This window comes from Balaenoptera physalus (genome assembly GCF_965194825.1).
Source record: "Balaenoptera physalus genome assembly, chromosome: X".
Classification (NCBI taxonomy): domain Eukaryota; kingdom Metazoa; phylum Chordata; class Mammalia; order Artiodactyla; family Balaenopteridae; genus Balaenoptera; species Balaenoptera physalus.
Window position 1 is genome coordinate 106,945,408 of NC_138903.1, and position 25,285 is coordinate 106,970,692.

Genomic DNA, 25,285 nt, shown 5'->3' on the forward strand with positions numbered 1-25,285 from the left:
AATTATTTTTATGTTCTTATTCCTAGTTTTGTTTTCTTCTAAATTATTAGGTAAAGGTTAAAGAAAATTCTTACATGCATATTATAGTCAACACCACCTCCCAGAAAAACCTCTGTTATTATATTATCATTTGGTCTTAATTCCTTTCAGTATATTCATTATGTGTAACTTATACACAACAAATCTTACTCTGTATGTGTTTTTGGCATGTGAGATCTGTTTAACACAATCTCTGTTGAAAATATCCAAGTAACGCTTGGAGTCAGAGGGTAAACAAATAAATCTATAAATCCATTTGTAGGAATTGGCAGTTACCATTTTCATTCAGTCTAATATCTTTCTATAAGAGCAAGCAAACTAGGAAATATAATTGTGTGAAATGTCAACATTTATTCTTTCAAAGGTAAATTTTGAACTTTTCAAAATAGCTCTTTCTAGCTATTTAAATATGGTAGTTAATTTTTCCATAGTTATTGTGTAGTAAATGTTAAAACCAAATCTGAAGAATAAAAAAATGTAAAATATTTTAACTCAAAAACATCAGATCTAAAACAGTTTTTCCCTGAGACTGTATTCTTCAATATCCCTGCTTCCTCACTATCATTTAAAAACTAATCTTTAGAAGGACCTTCAAGATGGCAGAGGAGTAAGACGTGGAGATCACCTTCCTCTCCACAAATACATCAAAAATACATGTACATGTGGAACAACTCCTACAGAACACCTACTGAATGCTGGCAGAAGACCACAGCTCAGTGCTTTGTGTCCACCTAGAAGGGTGGGATAGGGAGGGTGGGAGGGAGATGCAAGAAGGAGGGGATATGGGGTTATATGTATACGTATAGCTGATTCACTTTGTTATACAGCAGAAACTAACACAATAATGTAAAGGAATTATACTCCAATAAAGATGTTAAAAAAAAACTAATCTTTATATTTACTTCTCCTTTGCCTCTAATTCTATTTGGACATCTTCTTTAGCCTATTGTTACCGGTTGTATTGATCAATTTTCAAATGTTGAATGAGTCTTGCATATCTGGAATAAATCTCCTTTGGTTATGGTGTATCATTCTTTTTATATGTTGTTGGATTTGATTTGCTAATTCTTTTTTTTAATTTTAATTTTATTTTTGGCTGCGTTGGGTCTTTGCTGCTGCACGCGGGCTTTCCTCTGGTGTGGCGAGTGGGGGCCACTCCTTGTTGCGGTGTGCAGGCTTCTCATTGTGGTGGCTTCTCTTGTTGTGGAGCATGGGCTCTAGGCACACGGGCTTCAGTAGTTGTGGTACACGGGCTCAGTAGTTGTGGCACACGGGCTTAGTTGCTGCGTGGCATGTGGGATATTCCTGGACCAGGGCTCGAACCCATGTGCCCTGCACTGGCAGGCAGATTCTCAACCACTGCACCACCAGGGAAGCCCTGATTTGCTAATGTTTAATTAAGGTGTCTTGAACCAGTGTTTATGAGACATATTGCTTGGTAGTTTTCCTTTCCTGTAATAGCTTTAGTCTAGTTTTAGTGATAGGGTAATGCAAACCTCATAAAATGAGTGAGGAAATGTTCCCTCTGCTTCTATTTTCTGGAAGCAATTGTAAAGAATTGGTATCTTTTTTTCATTAAGTTTTGGTAGAAAACCTTATGGGCTTGGTGTTTTCTCTTTTGGAAGGTTATTAGTTATTGATTCAGTTGTTATAAGTAGATATAGGCCTATTTATCTGTTTCTTCTTGTGTTAGTTTTGTTGGTTTATGTCTTTCAAGGAATTGGTCTATTTCATCTGTTATCAAATTGATGGACATAGAATTGTTCATAATAATTTTGGCATGACAGTTTGCCCTGCAACCTCAGTTTTCTGCTGGGTCCAAGTAAAATTATTGATTTTCAGTTTGCTCAGCCTTTTTCTTTTAAGGACTAGAGTAAAACTGGAAGTCTATTTTCAAGTCTTTAAAGTACCAATCTTTACAACAGTGATTTGTGACAACTTTTTTGATGCCACAGTAATATGATGAAGTCTATAAACCCTCATTGCAGTACAAAATGAATAAAACTATTATCCCGATATTGAATATAATTCAACACTGAACCTGCCCTGAGACCCATTCTTGGTGTCCCTTATACTAAGGCAGTATTTTCCAAAATTTCATACCCATGGCCATTTGTAGCAAAATTGCCTGGGGTTCTTGTTAAACATGTAGAACTATTGACCTGCCCCAATCCTACTGAATAAGAGTATTTTGGAGGGAGCTTGGAACTCTATTTAAATAAGCATTACAGATTTTGTGTGCCATAATAAAATATAAGAACTACTTCTCTCTCCAACCTGCTACACTCAATGTAGCATTATCATTGCACTCTTTCTCAGTAAAATTCTTGGCATTAATATTCTATCCACATTTTATTTTCACATTGTTCTTTGCACATTTCTTTCTTTTCTCTGATCCCAAAGTTCTCCATACTTTTCCCACCATCTCCATTTTCCCAATTTCTACCATTATATGAAGACTTCATTACCTTTCTATTTTTTATAGGAAGTTGTCTTCTATTATTCAAATGTAGTATCATCTTTATCTCCTCACAACCTTTAGTAGTGTAATAATATTGTGCTCTAGTTTTGTTTTGTTTTTGTTTTTGTTTTTGATATATCCAAGTATTTTTATCCCTGAACATTTTTAGCTGGGTATCAGGAATAATACATTTTTCCTTCTGAAGGAATAGAACATCATCATCATTAATTTAGATTACCAGTCATGAGTACACATATCTTTAGATATGGCATATCTAATATCTAGGTTTACCTAAATGTATCTAGATATAAATAAATAGGGTATATCTAAATATTATATATATCTGAATATCTTTAGATACTAGGTATCCAGCTCATATTTTGCAGCACTTTTGCACCTTTTTCCTGGACATTCAGTTCTCTCATAACATGATAGATTTCATTTTCCCTCTGGTATTCACTGAGAAGCACAGTTGGCTTTGCATTATTCTCTAGTTTATACATTTTCTTATAATTCCATTTTTGTATTGGCAATGTTTTTCCAGCATCTTTCAACAAAATTTAATTTGGGAGACCAAGATTTTAGTCATTCTGATTTAAAATGTAAACTAAAAAAATAGAGGCATACTGTGTTTAGTACAAAGTGACTATATAAATTAGCTGGCAAGAACTAACTTTTATATTCAATATAATTTACACATAGAAAATCATGATGGGGTGAGTGTACCAATCAATGAAGTTTTACAAAGTGAATATGCCCAGATAAACATCACCTGGACCAATATATAGAAAATTGCCAGCATCTTAGACACTTCATCCCAGCCAACAGATCCTCTACCCCAAAGTAATCACTCTTCCAACTTGTATAATCTAAGATAAGGCTTTTATATTTTTGAATTTGATATACATGTTATCACACAGTGCACTCTTTTGTGTCTGGTTTCATTTGCTCAATATTATATTTAAGATTCATCCATATTGTTGTATGTAATGGGTTGCAGTTATTTTCTCCCAATGCTGAAAAGGCTTGACTTTTCATTCTTTTCATGGAGATTTGTTTTATGAAATCATTTTTTAATTTTGTTGTCCAATTTATCAACTCTCTTCTTTATGGTTAGTGCTTATGGCATCTTCTCCTACCCCAAGATCATGAATATATTCTCATGATTATCTTTTAGCAAATTGGGTTATCTTTTAAAAGGCGTACTCCTTTACCTCCTTATGTTGCAATCTACAATCCACTTGGAATTTAATTTTGTGTATGCTGTGAGGTATGAGTCATGATTCTTAATTTTTTTAAATATATGGGTATACGATTGACCCAGCACCATTAATTTTTCCTTTTCTACTGTTCCACTCTGCTTTTTCCAGAAACAAACTGTCAAATTTAGCAATATCCCTGTTTTTTCTAGTTTGCTAACAGTTTTATTATTATTATTATTATTATGTGAGAATGTTGGCTTTTATTAAACGTTTTGCTGCATCCAATGAAAGGATCATATGATTTTCTCCTTTGTTCTGTCGATGTGAGAAATTATGTAATTACATGGATTGAATTTTTAATTGTAAAAAATACATAACATAAAATTTTCCATTTTAACCATTTTTAAGTGTATGATTCAGTACCATTAAGTACATACACATTATTGTGCAGCCTTCACCATTATCAATCTCCAGAACTTTTTATTCATCCCAAATTGGATTGATTTTTGAGCAATAGTTATACATTCTTTTACTATTTTTTAATTGCTATTGTAACAATTACAAGATGCATTCTTAGCTTAGTAAGTGCAATATAAAGTAGAATATTTCAACTTTATTGACAATTAAAAACCATTAGAATAGGTTAACTCCATTTAGCACCTTCTTGCATTCTGTGCTCTTTGTCACACATTTGAATTCTTCAAAATCTCCAAGTATTTTGTACCCCACAGAATATCATTATTATTGTTTCATTTATACAATATGAATTTAGATTTTAACACCACATTTACTTTTTATTTTTCATTCTTTCTTGCAATTCCTTGTTACCATCAAAAATCAGTTTTATTCTGTGTGAACTCCTCCCTTAATATTCCCTTTAATGCTGGTCTACTGATAGTGAATTTTCTCATTTTTTTTGGTCTTAGAAAGTTGTTATTTTTACTTCATTTTAGAAACTACTTTTTAGATGTAATTTACATATGATTAAATGCAAAAAATTAAACACACAGTTCGAAGGCTTTAACAAATATACACACCTATGTAACACTAGTTAAGAGGTAGAACATTTCCATCACTCAGGAAAGTTACCTCACACCCCTTTGCAAGATAACCACCCACCAAAGTAACCAGCATTCTGGTGTGTATCACAGCAACTTAATTTTATCTACTGTAGAAATTCATATGCATGGGATTGTACAGTAAGTACTCTTTTGTTTCTAGCTTCCTTAACCCAAAACATTGTTTTGCTATCATCCATACAGTTGCGTGTTCAAATAGTTTGTAATTTTTGTACTGAGTACTTTTCCATTGTATGGATATATCATAGTTCATACAATCTCTTCTTAACAGATGTTTGTATTTTTCCAGATTTTAGTTCTAAATAGAGAACCTCTTCTAAATAGAGAAGCTATGAAATTCCTGAATAAGTCTTTCTGTAGATATTACTTTTTTATTTACCTTTGGAAAATAACTAAGAGTGATTAATAGGTTAGGTCTATATTTAACTTGTATAAAAAATTGCAAAATCTGTTTCCCAAAGTGATTTTTACCATTTTACACTTACATCAGCAACATATAAGACCTCAAGCTGCTCTGCATCTTCACCCACACTTGAAATCGTCATTCATTTTAATTTTATTCTAATGAGTGCAGAGTGCTACCTTTCATGGTTTAATTTTCAATTTCCAAATGACTAATGATGCTGAACACCTTTTTGTGTTTTTTCAGCCATTGCTATATCTTCTGTTACTTTCTAAGAAGATGTATTGCCTACTTTTAAATTAAAAGTATGTCTTTTAATTATTGAATTGAATTCTATATATATTCTGTATACAACCTCTTTGTCAAATTTATGTATTATGTTAATTATCTCCAAGTCTATGCTCTTTTTATTTTCATAATAATGTCTTCAAAAGAGCAAAAGCTTTTAATTTTGATAAGGTCCAGTATTTTTTTTTCAAAATGTAAACTTTGTTTATTTATTGAAATAAAGTTGACATACAATATTATGTTAGTTTCAGGTGTACTACATGATTTGACATTTGCATACATTAGGAAATTATCACCACAATAAATCTAGTAACGATCTGTCCCAATGCAAAGATACTACAATATTATTGATCACATTCCTTGTGCTGTATTATATCCCTATGACCTATTTCTCATATAACTAAGGGTTTATACCTCTTAATTCCCTTTACCTATTGACACCCCCCCATGCTCTCCCCTCTGTCAATCACCCATATTTCTCTGTATCTATGAGTCTGTTTTGTTTTGTTTGCTTGTTTTGTTTTTTAGTTGCCAAATGTGAGATCATGTGGCATTTATCTTTCTCTGACTTATTTCACTTAGCATAATACCCTCTAAATCCATCCATGTTGGGACTGAGTGAACTGATGAGGATGAGTATAATTTTTGTGACTTTCTGTCTGAATTAAAAAAAAAAAAAATCCCACAAGGACTCAGAGGCAAAGAATATACAAATCAATTTTCACTGCAAAGTAAAGGAGCTGTTACAGTGGAGGATTACTGGACTGAATGTCAATATTATGACAGTATGAGTGTGTTTCATGTTTGGTAATTGCAATCATTGTTGCTTTTGTTGTGGTCATCCATGTACAATGCTTGGTGTCAGTCTATTTATCTCTTGTAAAAATAAAATACAGTGTGTGTGTGTGAAAAAAAATAAAAAATAAAAAAAATAAATCCATCCATGTTGTTGCAAATAGCAAGATTTCATTATTTTTATAGCTGAATAATTTATAATTTATAGCTGAATAATAATTTATAGATGAATAATTTATAGCTGAATAATAAATATTCAGCTATAAATAATATTGTGTGTGTGTGTATATACATACCATGTCTTTTTTATCCATTCATCTATTCATGTATACTTAGGTTGTTTCCATGTCTTGGCTATTGTGAATAATGCTGCAATGAAAATTGGAGTGCATATGTGTCACAGAATTAGTGTTTTTGTTTTCTTTGGGTAAATACCCAAAATATTTTCACCAAAGTGAAATTGGTGGATCATATGGCAGTTTTATTTTAATTTTTTGAGGAACCTTCATACCGTTTTCTGTAGTGGCTACACCAATTTACATTCTCACCCACAGTGCACCAAGGTTCCCTTTTCTCCACATAATTGGCAATACTTACTATTTGTTGTCTCTTTGATGACAGACATTCTGACAGGTATGAGGTGGTATCTCCTTGGGGTTTTGATTTTCATTTCCCTGATGATTAGTGATGTTGAGCATTCTTTTCATGTGTCTCTTGGCCATATGTATGTCTTCTTTGGAAAAATGTCTATTCAGGGCCTCTACCCATTTTTAATTGGGTTTTTCAATGTTAAATTTTATGAGTTTTTGTATATTTTCTATATTAACTTGTTATCAGATATATTGTTTGCAAATATCTTTTCCTGTTCAGTAGGCTGTCTTTCTTTTTGTTGATAGTTTCTTTTTCTGTGCAGAAGCTTTTTAATTTGCTGTAGTCCCATTTGTTTATTTTTGCTTTTGTTTCTCTTGCCTGAGGAAACATACCCAAAAGAATGTTGTTAACATCCATGTCAAAGAGCGTACTACCTATGTTTTCTTCTAGGAGTTTTATGCTTTCAAGTCTTAACATTGAAGTGTTTAATCTATTTTGAGTTTATTTTTGTATACACTATGAGAAAGTAGTCCATTTTGATTCTTTTCCATGTAACTGTCCACTTTTCTTAACACCATTAATTGAAGACCCTATCTCTTCCCCATTGTATATTCTTGCCTCCTTTATCATAGGTTAACTGACCATATAAACATAGGTTCATTTCAGAGCTCTCTGTTGTGTTCCATTGACCTATGTGTCTGTTTTTGTGCCAGTCCCATACTGTTTTGATTACTGTACCTTTGTAGTATAGTTTGGAATCGGGGAGTGTGATACCTCCAGCTTTGTTCTTCCTCATGATTGTGTTCACTGTTTGGGGTATTTTGTGTTTTCCAATGTATTTTAGAATTATTTGTTCTAGTTCTGTGAAAAAATGTCATTGGTGTTTTGATGGAGATTGCATTGAATCTGTAGATTGCCTTGAGTAGTATGGTCATTTTAATAATGTTAGTTCTTCCAGTCCATGAGCACAATATATTTTTCCATTTGTGTCATCTTCTATTTCTTTCATCAATGTTTTATAGTTTTCTGAATATAAGTCTTTTACTTTTATTCTTTTTGATTTGGGATTATTTTCTAAATTTGTCTTTCCGATAGTTTGTTCTTAGTGTATAGAAACACAACAGATTTCTATATATTAATTTTGTATCCTGCAACTTTGCTGAATTCATTTATTAGTTCTAATAGTTTTTTAGTGGCATCTTTAGGATTTTCTGTATATAGTATCATGTTGTCTGCAAGCAGTGATAGTTTTACTTCTTCATTTCCAATTTGGATGCCTTTTATCTCTTTTTTCTTATCTGACTTCTATGGATATGACTTCCAATACTATGTTGAATAAAAGTGGTGAGAGTGGGCATCCTTGTCTTGGTCCTGATCTTAGAGGACATACTTTCAGCTGTTCACCATTGAATATGATTTTTCTGTGGACTTGTCATATATGACCTTTATTATGTTGAGTTGTGTTCCCTCTTTACCCACTTTTTTGAGAGTTTTTAAATCATAAATGAATGTTGAATTTTGTCCAAAACTTTTTTCTGCATCTGTTGAGATGATCATATGATTTTAATTCTTTAATTTGTTAATGTGGTATGATATGTTGATTGCTTTGTGGATATTGAAATGTCCATTGCTTTCCTGGGATAAATACCCCTTGATCATGGTGTTTGATCCTTTTAATATATTGTTGAATTCAGTTTGCTAATATTTTGTTGAGGATTTTTACATCTATGTTCATCAGTGATATTGGCCTGTAATTTTTTGTGATATTTTTGTCTGGTTTTGTTATTAGGGTGATGATGGCCTTGTAGAATGAGTTTGGAAGCATTCATTCCTCTTCAATTTTTTGGGATAGTGTGAAAAATATATGTTTTAATTCTTCTTTAAATGCTTGGTAGAGTTTATCTATGAAGCCCATGGGGTCTGGACTTATGTCTTGGGGGAGATTTTTTTAATTACTGACTCAATTTAATTACTGGCAATAAGTTCATATTTTCTATTTCTTCCAAATTCAGTCTTAGGGGATGGTACATTTCTAGCAATTTATTGATTTCTTCTAGGTTGTCCATTTTATTGGTGTATAATTATTTGTAGTAATCTCTTGTGATCCTTTGTATTTCTATGGTGTCAATTGTAATTTCTCCTGTTTCATATCTTATTTTATTTACTTGGGTTCTCCCTCTTTTTTTCTTGATGCGTTTAACTAAAGGTTTATTAATTTCATTTATCTTTTCAAAGAACCAGCACTTAGTTTCATTGATCTTTTCTATTCTCTTTTTTTTGGCCTCTGTTTCATTTATTTCTGCTCTGTTCTTTATGATTTCTCTCATTCTACTAACTTTGGATTTTGTTTGTTCATTTTCTTGTTCCTTTAGATGTAAGGTTAGGTTGTTTATTTGAGATTTTTCTTGTAGATGCTTATGGTTTCCCTTATATATGCTTTATATATTTTTTATTAAGTTTTCCCTAAGTATTATATAGATCATTATTATCGTAAAGGCTATTTCTGACAACCTGGATCCCCTGTGGGTATCTTTTTGTTGTTCATTTTTCTTCTTGATTTTAGATTATTTGATCTTGAGACATGGTATGCCTGTTAATTTTTAAAAATTCAATGTCAGATATTATATATAGAAATATAGAGATATTTTAAGGCTTTTGCATCTGGCCTCTAAGCTAGGGGGAGATCACTTTAATTCAGCCAGAGTTTGGGCTGATTACAGAGGCTGAGTTTCAGTCTTTACAAAAGCTAATCTATTTTTGGTTCATCCTTACAACCCTGTAAAGATGATCTACCTGAAAACTAAATTATTTTATGAGGGCCGACCACTTTGATCAGTTCTAAACTCCAATTTCTATCTTCTCCGCTCCAAGAGAATGCTGAGAGCTATGCTCAAATTCTTAGCTTTCTGGCTATCAGTCATGAATTTGTAAATGCCTGTAGAGGAAGTGCAGTACCAAATGTCAGACTCATCTCTCTGTGTTTCACTTCTCTCTGGGGTCTTGACCCCTCAAGTCCTGCCTTTATTTGTAACTTTCTGATGCCTTCAAACATTTTTTAACAAAAAACTTTTTGTTTTAAAATAAATCATAGTTTCACCAGAAGTGACAAAATAGTACAGAGAGGTACAGTGTACCCTTCATCCCAGTTTCCTCCAATAGTTACATTTTATATAGTTTTAACATAATATCAAAATAAGGATATTGACATTAGTACAATATGCGTGTATAGTTCTATGCCATTGTATCCCATGTGTACATCCATGTAACTACCATTACAATCAAGCTATAGTATTCCACATTTAAAAAAATGCTTTAAAAATATTTTATCCAGCTTTTCTATCGATTCTTGGAAGTAAGGTTGATCTAACCTAGCTTGTCCATCATGGCCAGAAGCAGATGTCCTAAAATTACCTTTATAATGTTTATTTTTCATATTTGCATTAGGAATTTTTCTGACTCTGAGATTGTGTATAGTATGTGAAAATGTAAGATGTAGGTTTCAGAGTTCTCTTTTTCTTCTCCATAGTGCCTACCATGGAGCTGGATATATGGTAGTAAAGCAACAAACAATTATTAGATAATATTTAACTAAATTTATTTCTATAGTCATAGTTATAAAGTCATTGTAGCAATGCATTTGAGCCAAAGCCATCAGTTCTAGTTTACCTACATGGCAGAGATCTAGCTTAATTTACTTTTTTGGTACATTCAAGCTAAATGAATCATAGTTGTCTTGTTCTTGCACAATTTTATCTTTGCGTATGCACACATCTAAAGTGTTCCTGTATATTTAAATACCACAACATTTAAGTTACACTGGGAACTATTCTCCTGCTCCACTGTTGGAAGAACTTAAATTTCAAGTTAAAGAATATGGGCATTTAGTAGACAATGAATAGGTGTTAGTGGCTACTTAGCAAAGTAATGCTGCTTGATGAAACATACTTTAGGAAACTGCTTCTTTTGGAAGTACACATAACGGATAAGACGTGAAAAGCAATATTTCAGGTGAAATGTCATGAATAGCCTTGAGGTTGACCCAAGGGACCAGTGAGTTAGAATTTTGTATCTGTAAGAATATTAGAGTTTAAGTCCATGACTTTATATAATGGAAGGGAAAATAGAAGGAAGAGAGAAAGTGGAAAGGAAATATAGATAGCACAGTGTTAAAAAAATGAGTTCAGAGGCAAATAAATTATTTAAAGTACCAAGTTTTGGGCTTTCACATATTTTTTTAATAGGAATGTCATATAAAAACAAATCCAGACTTAGATAAGGAGAGGCTTTACTGAGAAGAAAGACTGTTGCAGTAGGGAAAGCGCTCAGATCTCAGAAATGTGCAAGTGTCTCAAAAGCAAGCAAAAAGGCTTTTCTTTTATAGAGAGGGTCAGCTTATTCTTGGGATAAGCTGATAAGGGGATATTTTTGGCTTTTCAGTGCTTGCTTAGGTTTGAGGACAAGCAGAGTTCAGGGACCTTTAGTGAAGAGAAAAACCTGACAAAAATTTGGTCAAGACAATGTAGAGGGTAAGACGTGGGCAACTGTGAACACCTGATCAGGAGCCAACACCACACAGGGATATACTGTTACTAAAGACATTCCAGTGAATAATAAATAGCCTGTTGGTAGTTATGCTATGGAAGAAATTTGTTATTTTAATCTGGTAGGAATTTGGCCTAGGTGACCTTCAAAAATTTATTCTAACTTGAAGAACAATTCTTTGTATGATTCAGTGAGTTAGTATTTTTACAGAAAAACCGAAGAGGTCCCCTTAGTGTACATTCCTGGACAATTAGATTTGCTACATCATCTAGTCAATTCATATAGTATCATTCAATGAAAGTTAGTAAAATCCTTTAAAAGCAAGCTGTGCAATCATCATTTTGTAGATTGCATAAATGAATTATTCAGGACTAAGTATTTCAGAATATCTGTTATTTCAGATTGAACAAAATTGCTGTGTACAGGATATGCATTTCTTCCCTAGGAATGCAATAATAGTATGGAAAGGATGTACAGTATTAACATTTAGATAGGTATCATTGGAAGAGCAATGCTTAAAATTTACCTAGTGTGGAGAAAAAAAGAGGAAAAGTTTTGGTTAAATCTTATCAGACTTACCACTAGTCCATCAATTCAAAGTCAGCTTGGGGAGTGATGTTGCTTTTCAAGCTCTCATGAAAAGCCTTCCTGATTTGTAAAGGAGGCAAATTTATTTATGTAAATTGACTATTTGGCAGTACTTCTGCTTCTTTTAGTGTTGACTAGTCCCACCTCTGATAAGACAGATCTAATTTCATTTCCATTAAAATGCAATGAAAGCACATTTATGAATTTAATAATTTCTTGCCTGAGTTTGATAGGAGCTTAAAATGGTTAGCTATGGAGTATTATTAATAAATATTGCTTTTTAAAATTAAAATATAAACACCTAGCTGGTCAGGGATTTTTTTTTCTATAGATTATGACAGAAATTGAGTTGGTAAAAGAAATAGTAATTTGCCAAAGGGTTTGTTTAATTGGACCTTCTTGCTTATCTCCTTGTCAAATTATTTTCAAACCTAAGCTTTTCTGTATAATTTAAATATTGGTGTACTTTGTTTTGCATAACTTATTCATCTTCCTGAAAGGAACATGAAGCAAATATAAATTTAGGCTTTTTAACAAAGCATGAAAAGAGGAATGTGACATCGTGAATTGTTATTCTAATTTGTCTTTCAGAAGGCTCTCCTAAAATCTTATTTTTTCTCATACTTTCTGATCTTGGGTGGCCTCGGCCTGTAGCAGCTTGAAGCAGGGTTTTGGTTCCCGGCCAGAGATTGAGGTCAGGTCAAGGCAGTGAGAGCACCGAATCCTAGCCACTAGACCACCAGGAACAAGTAGCCAGTGACAAGACCCTGGCCCTTTGGCTTTGCAGAAAAGAATTCCCACAAAGACGTAAAGTAGTGAAACAAGTGTCTATTAGGAGAAGAAAAGAGTACGGTACGTGTGGATAGACACACGGGCAGACTCAGAGAGAGAGTTGCACCCTCATGGTAGTTTAAATCACTTATAATGGGGCATTTCTTCCAGGTTTCCTTTGACCAATCATTTTGATTTGCCTGGTTCAGAGTCTGTATTTGGTATATCTCAGGATCCTCCCATGTGCGCACGCATCTCTCAGCCAAGATGGATTCTACCGAAGAGGCTATGGGTAGTTGGCATCACTTACTATGGGATGGCACCCCCTCCCTTTTTGACCTTAAGGAGCTTTCTAGTTGGGAAGGTTTCCTTGACTTTGAGAATGAGAAATATGTGGTCTCTTATCCTGTATCTGGGCAGGGCCCAACCTCCTCTCTCAATTGTCCTGCTATTGTCATCTTCGAGTATTGGTCCACAGGGAATGAATCTTCAATTGCTTACCCTGGCGGGGGGGGAGGGGCATCTACCTCCTGCCTCACTTTCTACATTTTTATATGTACTGCCTATGTAAATATCATTATTTATGATAACTTTGTGGGCCTACTTGATCCACAGTTCTTCCTGATGAAGTAGCATTTCACTGAAGTTCCTCTGCATAATCTGCATAGTCAACAACCATTTGTGCTTTAACAAAAAAGGGAAGATATGTGTGAAAATTTGAAAAAATACAAAAGGGTTTTTTTTTTTAAAGGGTTTTAAAGATTATGAGAATCACTGGTAGCAGAGCTGATCCTATTTTCCTGTCTAAATTAAGTTTCTGACTTCCCCTTCCCAAGAGGGTGAGGGGAGGGGAAACTTCCCTTTTTTCACTTAAAAATCACTTGATTGAATTGTTAGGTCATATGAAACAAACAACTTTCTTGACACCAAAAGACGTGTATATTGGGGAAGAAGACTGAGAAAATCTATGTAACAAAGTAGAAACAGTGGGTTGCATAGATTCAGAATACTGAAACAACGTGGCTACAACTTAAGAGTTTCTTATGTATGGTTACTTAAAATAAATAAATGCTGAATTTGCAAACTCGTAATTTCCTTGACAGTATTGCACACCTGTCAGTCATTTCCAGCCTATCCTTTATTAAATGGTAAATAAAGAAATCTGGATTGGAGTAGAAAATATTATCTTGTGTCAAACATTTGTAGATGCCTTACTATGACTAGAACTTCCAGTGTAATCAAAATATTTAGGATCTATTAATATTGCTGTACTAGCTTCCCTTTTTATTTTATATATGTATGTTAAATTTAAAATGATAGTTTTACCATTTTCTAAACACAATCTAAATTTATCATGCTATTTAAAATTCACAATCAGTCTTCTGTGCAGACCTGTGTAATGTTTTGTGTATGGAATGAAAATCCATTTTAATCAAAATATATTGATTTAGATTATAAAAATAATATAAAATGAAATAAATTCAATAGCTAACAGTAAATATTTGAACTATCATCCTTATGCATATTAAAAATTCATAGCAAATTAAGAAAGAAGAAAAAACATCATTAGATAAATGTACCAAACCTACAGCAAAAGTCATACTTAATGGTAGAATATTAATAATTCATCCCAAATCAGGAATAACACCATTGGTGCTATTATTTATTATTTTACTAGAAGACCTAACCAATGCATTAAGACAAAGAAAGAGAGATAAATATTGGAAATTGATACAAAACTGAGGATGCTTTCAAATGATTTGATCTGATTATCAAATAATTACTACTAGATTAGAAGCAGTGTTCTAATATATCAGCAATATCCAAATGATATATTGCAAACAGAAAAATAAAGATACATATTAAAATAGACAAGAGCTTTAATTTTATTTTGGAATAAACTTAACCAGAAATGTGAAAGACCTATACAAAGAAAATGGTAAAATTTATTGATAGACATTAAAGTTTCAACTAGGAAGACCAAACATTTTCCTTTTATTCTAAAGATTCATGAGTTTCAACTTTTGGGAATTTACTTATACTACTTCTTTAATAATTTTGTCTTCTTCATTTCCTCTATTTACTCTTTTTAATTTCTAATAGTAAAATATTGTCTCTATGAGATTGAATCCCTATGTTGCCATCATTTCTTTCACATTTTCTTTCTCTTTTCCTTTCTCTCTACATACATGTATTTCTTCAGCATTTTTTTCCCCAGTAATTCTATGGATTTACTTTCATATAACAGTCATGTTTTGTTTTCTGATGCTTTTTTACAACATTCAATTTCATTTTTTAGTTAAGTTTTTCATTTTGAGAAAGTTAAATTCACATCCAGTTTTAAGAAAGAATACAGATCCTGTATACACCTTACCCAATTTCTCTCGGTGATAATATCTTGCAAATCTATAATATCACAACAGAGATATGACAATTGATACAGTCAAGATATAGAACATTTCTATCACCAGAAGGATCCTTCGTGTTGCCCTTTTATAGTCATGCCTATTTCCCTCCCACCCCACCCTTTCCTTAATCTCCGTTGACTGTCAATCTGTTTTCCATTTCTATTATTTTGTAGTTTCAAGAATTTCATATAAATCTTATATAAATATAGCATTTATATAGTGTGTATTTGGCTTTGTTCACTCAGCATAATTCTCTGGAGATTCATACAGGTTATTGCATGTATCATTAGCTCATTGCTTTTTATTGCTAATTAGTATTTCATGGTATGGATGTACCACAGTTTGTTTAACCAATCATCCATTGAAGGATATCTGCATTGTTTTCAGTTTGGGGCTATTAATATTAAAGCTAGTATAAACATTCATGTACAGGTATTTGTATGAATATAATTTTTCATTTCTTTGGAGTGTAATTGCTGGTGTATGGTAATTGCATGTTTAGTTACTCAAGAAATTGTCAAACTGTATTCCAGAGTGACTGTACCATTTTACATTCCTACCAGCAATCTATGATGTACTCATATTTCTCTGAGAATACTAATTAGATTATCTTAAAATATCTCTTCTCTTTCTTGAACTATATTTATTCTGGGCTCAATATTCTGCTTGTTGTTTTTAAACTTACTGTCTTATTCTGTTGATTTTTATCGTATATGTTAAATTTTTGTTACCTGTTCCTATACTTCAGAATGAAGTATTTGGTTGATTACTGTAGATAAGTTGAAATTGGTTTTCTTTGCTATTGTATAGGCAGGTGTGTTTCCTGATAGGTTTCTCACCTGATTGGGAAGCCTAATGGAAGCTTTGTTTCTGGAGACTAGGCTGGACATTTTGAATGGCAAGCTTCATTTTAAGATGCCTATATGAAGAGTTAGAATGTTTGTCTTGGGAATCGCCAAATTCCAGACTGTGGAATGCTTTAATTTAAGTGTCAAATTCAATATTTGAAGGCCTAACTACACATAGAGTTAAGCACTCTAATTTTGGAGTGGTGTGTGTGTATATATGTGTGCGTGCTCGTGCATGCATGTGTATGTGAGTGTTTTGAACATGGAGCAGGAGACAGGGAAATGGCCTTCCCATCTCATCTCTCTGTATGGAGGAGTAGGGAAGGATAGGATGAAGACAGAGACCGATCAGGATTCCATAGATGGTCATTAAAATTAATACCCTTCTGGCCTCACTTTTCACCATCTCTCTGTGTGGAAGAGTTGGACAGGATGGGATGATGGCAGAGACTTGGCACAAGTTTTTGGTAATCATTCAAATTAACACCTCTATATCCCCCTGTAAATACTTACTTCAAGAATAGATCCTCACTGGGCTTTTCCCATGAATATCAGCTTGTACTTCTTTTCTAGGTACCATATTCACGTATTCGGTACCACATTTATAACAGGGCAAGAGAGTAACCTGTCCTGAGCTCCATGCTTTAGATGATCCCAATTATACACACACACAAAAATTAAACTTATTAAAGAACATATAGCAACTTCTGTCCCTTAGCATCTTCCACTCAGACCTGCAACCCTAAGCAAGCTGTCTTGTGACGAATATTGTTTGGATCCAGGAGAAAACATTTTCCCACCTCTTGCCCTGTGCCCAAATGTATCCAAATACTAAGGAGTTTCATGTGTTGGATACTGCTTCAGGATACTGCTTCAGGATGTGAGAAACATTTAAATGCCTTATGTAACAGAAAACACAAATTAATTAACTTGTTCAATATCTTTTCTCTCAGATGATATAAATCCCATAGATTCTTGCTTAAGGAAGTATTATTTCACAGTAGTGACAGGCATCCCTTTCCTTCCTTTTCTTTATGTTCCAATATTGTTTCTGGAGAGACACACATGGTTTTTATAACCAGTACAAAATGCAGCTGAGAAATATTTTGCTACATTTAACAATTCATATTCCTTTTAAATGTACATATATAGCTCTTTATGTTGGAAAGTAGGTGGGCATTAAAAGGTAGGGTTTTGAATATCTTTATATTTATAATCATATTGATAAGATTTGAGTAAATTTTCAAAAAATACTATACATTTCAGCTGTATTTAAAATTTTAGCTAAAATTTTGAAATTCAATAATTAAGGTATATTATATTTGACTTTTAATTTTTAAAGTTTGAATATTATATAAAGTAACTGAAAGCATATGTGAACATAACTATGTTTTAATATTTTATAGTAATTTAATTTTATCAACATAAACTCAAAATTTGTATATTTGGAACATGATCACCTTTTACATTTTAATCTTTTATTGCATTAATATGAAAATCTTTATTTTAACAACATTAAAGAAAAGGAAAAATAAATTGTATGGAATGAATATTCATAAATATGAATTATATATATCTATATTTTATTACTCAACCAAATATCACTGACTAATCAATAGAAAATCGTTATACATTAATAATTAACAATTTTTAGTATTCTTCCAAAATTGTCATATAAAAACAGTCAACCAGGCTTTTAACTTTTTTCAAGGCAGGACAATATATATGTTTTATGTAACAGATTTTTAGCTTGACTTAGAAGTATTATACTCTTGCCAGGTCCTCAAATTGTTAAAGGTGTGTCCAAGCTCTTATTTGATTTCTGGTTCCAAAAATGTGTTTAAATCTTTTTGCTATTTTTTCCTTACTATTTTAGTTCAGATATTTACTATGATGTTTTTAGAAAATATCACACACAAACAATTCTGCCCAGTCTTCAGTAAACGCTTTCACCTTAAAATAAGTGCCTTCTTCTGTTGTGCACTTGACTGCTTTTTACTCCTCCAGGACTCCACGTTTTCCTATGGAACTCCTGTTGTATAAATGCTGTGTGTGTGTGTGTGTGTGTGTGTGTGTGTGTGTGTGTGTATGTGAGAATAAAGATGTTCTTCCATATTTGCTCTCTGTATCCTTGCTATTTAAAGTAAGGTCTGCTGATCAGTAACTTCTGCATCTCTTGGGAACCAATGAGAAATCCAGAATTGCAGGCCCTACCGCATATTTACTCAATCAAAATGTGCATTTTTAACAAGATCACATGGTGATTTATAGCCACATTAGCGCTTGAGGGCACTGCTCAGTATCTTGGCTATCATAATTTCTATGGTTTTCCTTTAATTCTGTATTTTGAGAGGATTCTCTGATACGGTAACTAAATTTTGCTAATTCAGATCTTTATTGTTATGTATGTGATTCAATGCCACTAAGAGCTATTTTATTATTGTTATTATAATCTCTGATATATTTTTATTTCTATGGAAGTTATCTTCTATTTTGATTCTCTCATTATACTTGATTTCCCCTTTTACTTCTTATAATTCTGTAAATTTTTATATATATATTTCAGTTATATAAATATGTGCATAGATTTATAATTGTGATATATTCCTGAAGGATTGACCATTTTGTCATTTTATGAAATCTCCCTCGTTATCACTGGAAATGTTGCTTGCCTTAAAGTCGCTTGATTTAGTAACAGTCCTGTTAAGGTAGCTTTCCTCTTAGTATTTTCATACTGAACGTTTTCATTGTTTTACCTTGAACCTGATTACTTTTATTTAAATTGTGTTTTTTGGTAAATAGCAACCATTTCGAAATATGCCATAACTGTTGTCCAAAACAAAGGGAACTTTGTAAGGTCCTTGTATGACCTTGTTGTGTCTCCTTTATTGACTTTAGAATTCCTTAATTACTCCTACTTGGATAAAGTCTTTGTTATGCAGCTCTTTTCGCTGTAAGCCACTGTTACACCAATCCCTCTTGGTATGGTCGCAAGGTATGGGAGAAGAGAAGTTTCTTTCAATTTATGATTAAATCTCAGTCGTTTAGTGGGCCCATGTCTCTGAGCTGTGACTTTCATCAATGTTTCTTAGCCTTAATTTCTCCTCTTAGGTAATACAGGAAGGATTTGGGGTGGGGGAGGGAGTAGGATTGGATAAATGCTCTTCTCCCTAGGGTGTAATAAGGCTCTGGTAAAGCCTTTTCTCCTGCAAAGTTCCCTTTGTTTTGGAGAACAGTCTTGGCATATTTCAAAATGGTTATGTTTCCTTTTCCCATTTCAGAGCCAGTAGAGGATCCTTCCAAGCTTTTCACTGTGAGGATCTCATTGGGCTCCTGAAGGCAAAATCCATGAAAGTGTACCCCCGACACACATGCCAAAGCACAGCTCTTAGGAGTTCTCCCTCATGCTAGTATACTCAACCTCAAGAAATTTGTCAAAATTACAACTTAAGTGTTCCTAGGAATTTTTGTTTCCAGATTTCAGCTGTGATTCTCTATTCACCTATCTCTCCAGATTTCAAGGGTGGCAGTTTGCCACCCTTGATCACAATTCTCTGATGGGTCTAAGAAGAGTCCTTAATTTTCAGTTTGTTCAGCAGTTTTCTTTCTGTAATGATGGAAATAGCTATCTCCTAGCTGTTTACATGTCAAAGTTGAAACCAGGAGTCTCTTTTGGTTTGCTTATAACTTCTGAAACAGTAAATATTTTTAAGATCTGTTTTATTTCATAAAAGAAGTATATCATGCTGTATGCAATCTTTGGAGACTCATTTGTCCTCAACATTTTATCACAAAATTCTTTCATGTTTTTATATGTTGCTAGTTCATTTGTTTTGACTACTGTATAATATTGCATTTTACTGTACCACAGTTAATTCATCTACATTATTGTTTATGAGCATTTGGTTTTTTTCCAGTTTGTTGATATTGTGAACAGTACTTGAAAATACACAAACTCTCTTTAGTATATACGTAGGATGGGAATTTCTGGCTCATATATATGTCTATTGTCAACTTTAGGAGATAATGCTAATGCCTTATGAAGGTATACATATTTATATATACATATTTCATTCTGTTAATATGGTAGATTAAAATGATTTTTTGTCAAATGGCAAACCAACTTTGCTTTTCTGGGATAAACCCCAACAAGTAATGGTGTATTATTCTTTTTGTACATTACTTTAAATTATCTACTGATATTTTGAAAGGGAATTTGCATCTATATTTATGAGGGATATTGGTATAAATTTTATTTTTCCGTAATGTTTTTGTCAGTTTTTGGTATCAGGGTTTTAATGTCCTGGCTAGCTGATTTAGGAAGGGTTTCCTCCACTTCTATTTATGAAAACAGTTTATTTTAGATATGGCATTATTTATTGCTTAAATATTTGATTAATTAATTAATTAATTAAACTGTGCCTGGAGATTTTCTTCCTTCCCTCCTTCCTCCCTGCCTTCTTTCTTCCTTCCCACCCATTCATCCTTACGTTCTTTCTTTCTCTTTTTTTCCTCCCTCTTCTCCTCTCTTTCTATTTCTCTCTCCTGATCTTGCTCTCTCCATTTTATTTTCTGCTTTTCTTAGGTGGTTTCTGATTATGAATTGAATTGCCTTAATGAAAAGTGTTTTTCTAAATTTTTATTTCTTCATCTGTCAGTTTGGGTAATTCATGGTTTTCAATAAATATCTCCAGTTAGCTAAGTTGTTGAATTTAATGATATAAACAGATTTATAATATTATTTTATTACCCTTTTAATGTCTGTAGTCCTTTTAGTATGTTTAGTGATATTCCCTTTTTAATTAGTGCTCTAGGCAATATGTATATCTTTTTTTCTTAGTCTGGTTAGTATCTACAATTTTTATTATTTTTTCCCCAAAAACCCCATATCTTAACTTTATTATCTATTGTTATCTGTTTCCAATTTCTTGATTTATGATCTTATTTTTATTATTTACCTTCTATTATTTTAGGTTTAATTTGCTCTTTTACTAGTGCTCTTACGGTACAAGCTTAGGTCATTAATTTTTAAATCTTTTTTCTAGCAGTTATTTATATTTATAAAATTCTAAGCATTGCTTTGGATACATACCACAAAATTTGATACTTGGATATCCATTATTGATATATATGGTAGGTGTTCAGCTCACAATATTCACTATTTTTTCTTGTGATTTCTTCTTTGACCCATGGATTATTAATGCATGTTCCAAAATTGAGGGAATACAATTCCAAAATTGAGGGAATCTCTCCATACTATTTGGTATGGGTTGAGATATGTTCCCACCCGAAAAAAAAGATATGCTGATGTCCTAACCCCCAGTACCTCAGAATGTGACCTTATTTGGAAGCAGAATCAATGTAGATGTAATTAGTTAAGATAAGGTCATATTGGAGTCGGGTGAACCCTTAATCCTATACGACTGGTGTCCATATAAGAAGGCAGCCATGTGAAGATAGGCACAGGGAAACAGTCATGTGAAGGCAGAGAATCAGAGTGATGCATGAACAGGCCAAAGAATGTCAAAGATTGCTGACAAACCACCAGAAGCTAAGAAAATGCAAGGAAGGATTCCACTACAGGTTTTAGAGCGATATTGGCTCTGGTGACACATTGGTTTCAGACTTCTTGCCTCCAGAACGGAAACAATAAATTTCTATTGTTTTAAACTCCCCAGTTTGTGGTACTTTGTTATGGCAGGCCTAGGAAACTAATACACTATTACTGTATGGTTTCAATTCTTTTAAATTTGTTGAGGATTTGGTCTTATGGCTCAGCATACCTTCTACCTTGGTAAATGTTCCCTGTACTTGTACATATATGCTGCACTTGTTGGTATAGCATTCTTATTTTGGGGAGAGGGGTAACAAATTACTCTATTTGAAGGAATGGTACTAAGGAAAGAACTTGTAGATGTTTCGGTACAACTTATAGAAAAGGTAAAGGTAACCCAAACATGCATGCACTGCCTTGGTGACCAGGGAAGTCACCCTTGTGGCTGTGGGAAGCCAGCCTAAGGCTTAGCTCTCATTATCACTGTTTCCCAGGGTGTGCTTGTCAAAGAGATACTCTGCCATGCCAGATTTGGGGGCCCCCATCTTGCGTAAGTTGGTTACATGGTCACGCAATTCTTTGATGGATTTCACCTGCTCGTTCAGGTAAAGAGTCTCAATGAAGTCACACAAATGGGGGTCATTTTTGTCAGTGGCCAATTTGCGCAGTTCCAGTAGTGACTGATTCACACTTTTTTCCAAGTGTAGTGCACATTCCATTGCATTCAGCCCGTTCTCCCAGTCATCACGGTCTGGTTTCTTGATATCCTGAAGGAAGATTCGGCCACCCCGGTGGTTCTGCAGCTTCATCAGTTTCTCAGCATGTTCCCTTTCCTCATGAGACTGGTGAAGAAAGTATTTGGCAAAGTTCTTCAAAGCCACATCATCACGGTCAAAATAGTATGACATGGATAGTAGGCGTAGGAGGCGTAGAGCTCCAGGTTGATCTGGCGGCTGATGGCAGCCTCCGAGTGTTGGTGCTAGTTCTGGCACACCTGCGAGGGGGATGCGGTCGTCATGGCCGGCGGCTGAGGAGAGGCGGTCGGAGGGCACTGTGAGGTGGTGGCGAGGGCTGGCTCTGAGTGGCCGGCCGGAGCAGGGGACCAGCGCGGGGTTCCGTCCAAGCAGTGTTGAAGCAGGAAAACTTGGTGACTCTCCGCGATGACTGTGGCCGGTATAGCATTTTTTAAATGTCAGCTAGATCAAGTTGATGGTTTTCAAATCTCTTGTATCTTCACTGATTTTTTTTTTCTACGTTTTTTATCAGGTACTGGGAGAGGGATGTTTATTCTCTATGAGTGCTGATTTTTCTATTTTAGTCTGTCAATTTTAATATAGCTTTTTACATCCACTTTAATATGATTCATATTCAATTTTTATAACTTTCCTTAACTGTTTACTGTCACTCTGTGCCTTTTTTATTAAATTGTTTCTACTCAACACCATAGAGTTTAATCTTGCTTTTAAATCTAGTCTGATAATCTCTGCCTTTTGATTCTAGTGTTGGACCATTTATTAACTGAATCAGTACAGTACAGTACAGGTGTTTACTTTGTCTTTACTGCAGACCCAATTTTCTGTCATATATAATTTCTCTACAGTCTGATGAACTTCTTTTATCAGTTATTATATTGTATGTCCATTTGGGACAAATTCTCTCAACTTTCCCTGCTGAGAAAGTTTTTATTTCATATTCATAGATTGCAAAGATATTCTTCTTTGTTTTATTCCAGCAGGTATATAAAGTTTTTACACTTATGTCCATGATCATCCTGAAATGAAATTTTGTGTGTGGAGTAAGATAGCATCCAAGTTCATTTTTTACCCATAATCATATCCAGTTGTCCCAGTATCATTTGTTGATAAGACAGACTTTCTTTTCCCCATTAAATTGTAGAAATATATTTGTGGAAAGTCAAATGACCATATAAGCTTAGGTCTCATTCTGAATTCCCTATTTTATTCCGTTTATTGATTCATCTATCCATATATCAATACCATTCTGTCTTAGTTAATGAAGCTTCTTTGTAAGTCTTGATATCTGGTACTAAATGTCACACAATATCACTATCCTTTTGAAAACTAATACTAGCTCTTCTGTAGCATAAATTGTAGAATCAGACTGTCAGTTTCTTCAGTATCATAGCAATGTTCTCTCAATTAATGAACATAAATAATCCCTCCATTTATTTAACCATTCTTTAATATTCCTTATCTATGTCATGGGGTTTTCAGTCATGAGCTCTTGGAAAATTTCATTAAATTTATTCCTAACTCTTTAATATTTTCATGCCACTTTAATGATATTTCAGAATTAAAATTCTCAATATTTTGTTGCTAGTATATGTTAATGCAATTGCTTTTTTATATTTTAACTTATGTGAGTTAGAGTTCTAATATTTTTATTAATAGATTCCTGTAGATTTTTTCTAACATATAATCATACTCTCTGAAAATAACAGTAGTTTTACTTCTTATCCAATATTTGTGTATTTATTTACTCTTTTGTCTTATTGATTGGTTAAGACCTACTTCTAATGTTGATTAGAAGTAATGAAGCAGACATCCCTGACTTTTCCCTATTTTAGGTGGAAACTTCAATATCATAACAGTAAGCTTGATGTTAGCTATAGATCTTTGCTAGAAGCATTTTAGCAGACTGAGGGAGTTCCCTCCTACTTACAGTGTGCTGAAATTAGTTATTATGATTTAGTGTTGAATTTCTTTAAAAAAATTCTTTTCTATATCTATTGAGATCATTATTTTTGCTTCTTATTTTTTAAATAGATTTGTGGTGATTTAGATGGATTTTAGAATTTTAAACCAACCTCACATTCCTGAGATAAACCCACTTTATTATAATCTATTTTCCTTTTTCTTAAATATTGATGGATTCAATTCATAATGTTTTCTTAAGGAATTTTGATGCTATGCTCCTGAGTAGTTTTGAACTATAAATTAATTTTCTTATAATGTCCTTGTCAGGCTTTTGTATCAAGATCACATTGTCTCATACAATCAGTTGTGACATGTTCTTATTTCTGTTATTTTCTAAAAATGTTTGTGTGAGATTGGTGTTATTTCTTCCTTAAATGTTTGATGGTATTCACCAGTAAAATTGTCTGGGTGTGTAATTAACTATCATTATTGTGCAAACTTCATACCAGGGAGGGAAAGTGTAGCTTCATGCATCGGGACCCTGTCTTTTCCAAGGGGGTTTCTCAGATGACTGCCTTCTGTTTTGGAGCTCTGACGAATCTGGCACAATCTAGCCACCACAGGGAGAATAGAAGTGCACATTGGGATGGTAGAATGCCATTGATCTTATCTCCTGCTCTACACAGTGAGCAGACAAAAAAATCTCAGCTCTCAGCTTCCCCCTTGGGAAGGAAAGAGTTGATCCATGCATCCAGCAATCCATCCTCTCCAGGGCTGCACAAAGGAATGGCATCTGTACTGTATAGCACAGGGAACTATATTCAATATCTTGTCATAAACCATAATGGAAAAGAATATAAAGGAGAGAGTGTCTGTATGTGTATAACTGAGTCACTTTGCCATACAGCAGAGATTGGCACAACATTGTATATCAGCTATACTTCAATTAAAGAAAAATAAAAATAAAAAAAAAGAAATAGCATCTGTTTCACCAGTTCTGAAGTTCTGATGGGCCAGTGGCAGCTCGTATGTGGATGCCATTGTTTCTCTCCCATGATC

At 33.5% G+C, this 25,285-nt stretch overlaps 1 pseudogene across 1 annotated transcript; it reads right to left on the reverse strand.

Annotated features, from left to right (window-relative positions):
* Window positions 1-8,142: 8,142 nt before the first annotated feature.
* On the reverse strand, window positions 8,143-22,587 carry LOC309652815 (ferritin heavy chain pseudogene; annotated as a pseudogene). The gene has a single exon. The product of its transcript is annotated as a ferritin heavy chain pseudogene (transcript).
* Between the last annotated feature and the right edge of the window lie 2,698 nt (window positions 22,588-25,285).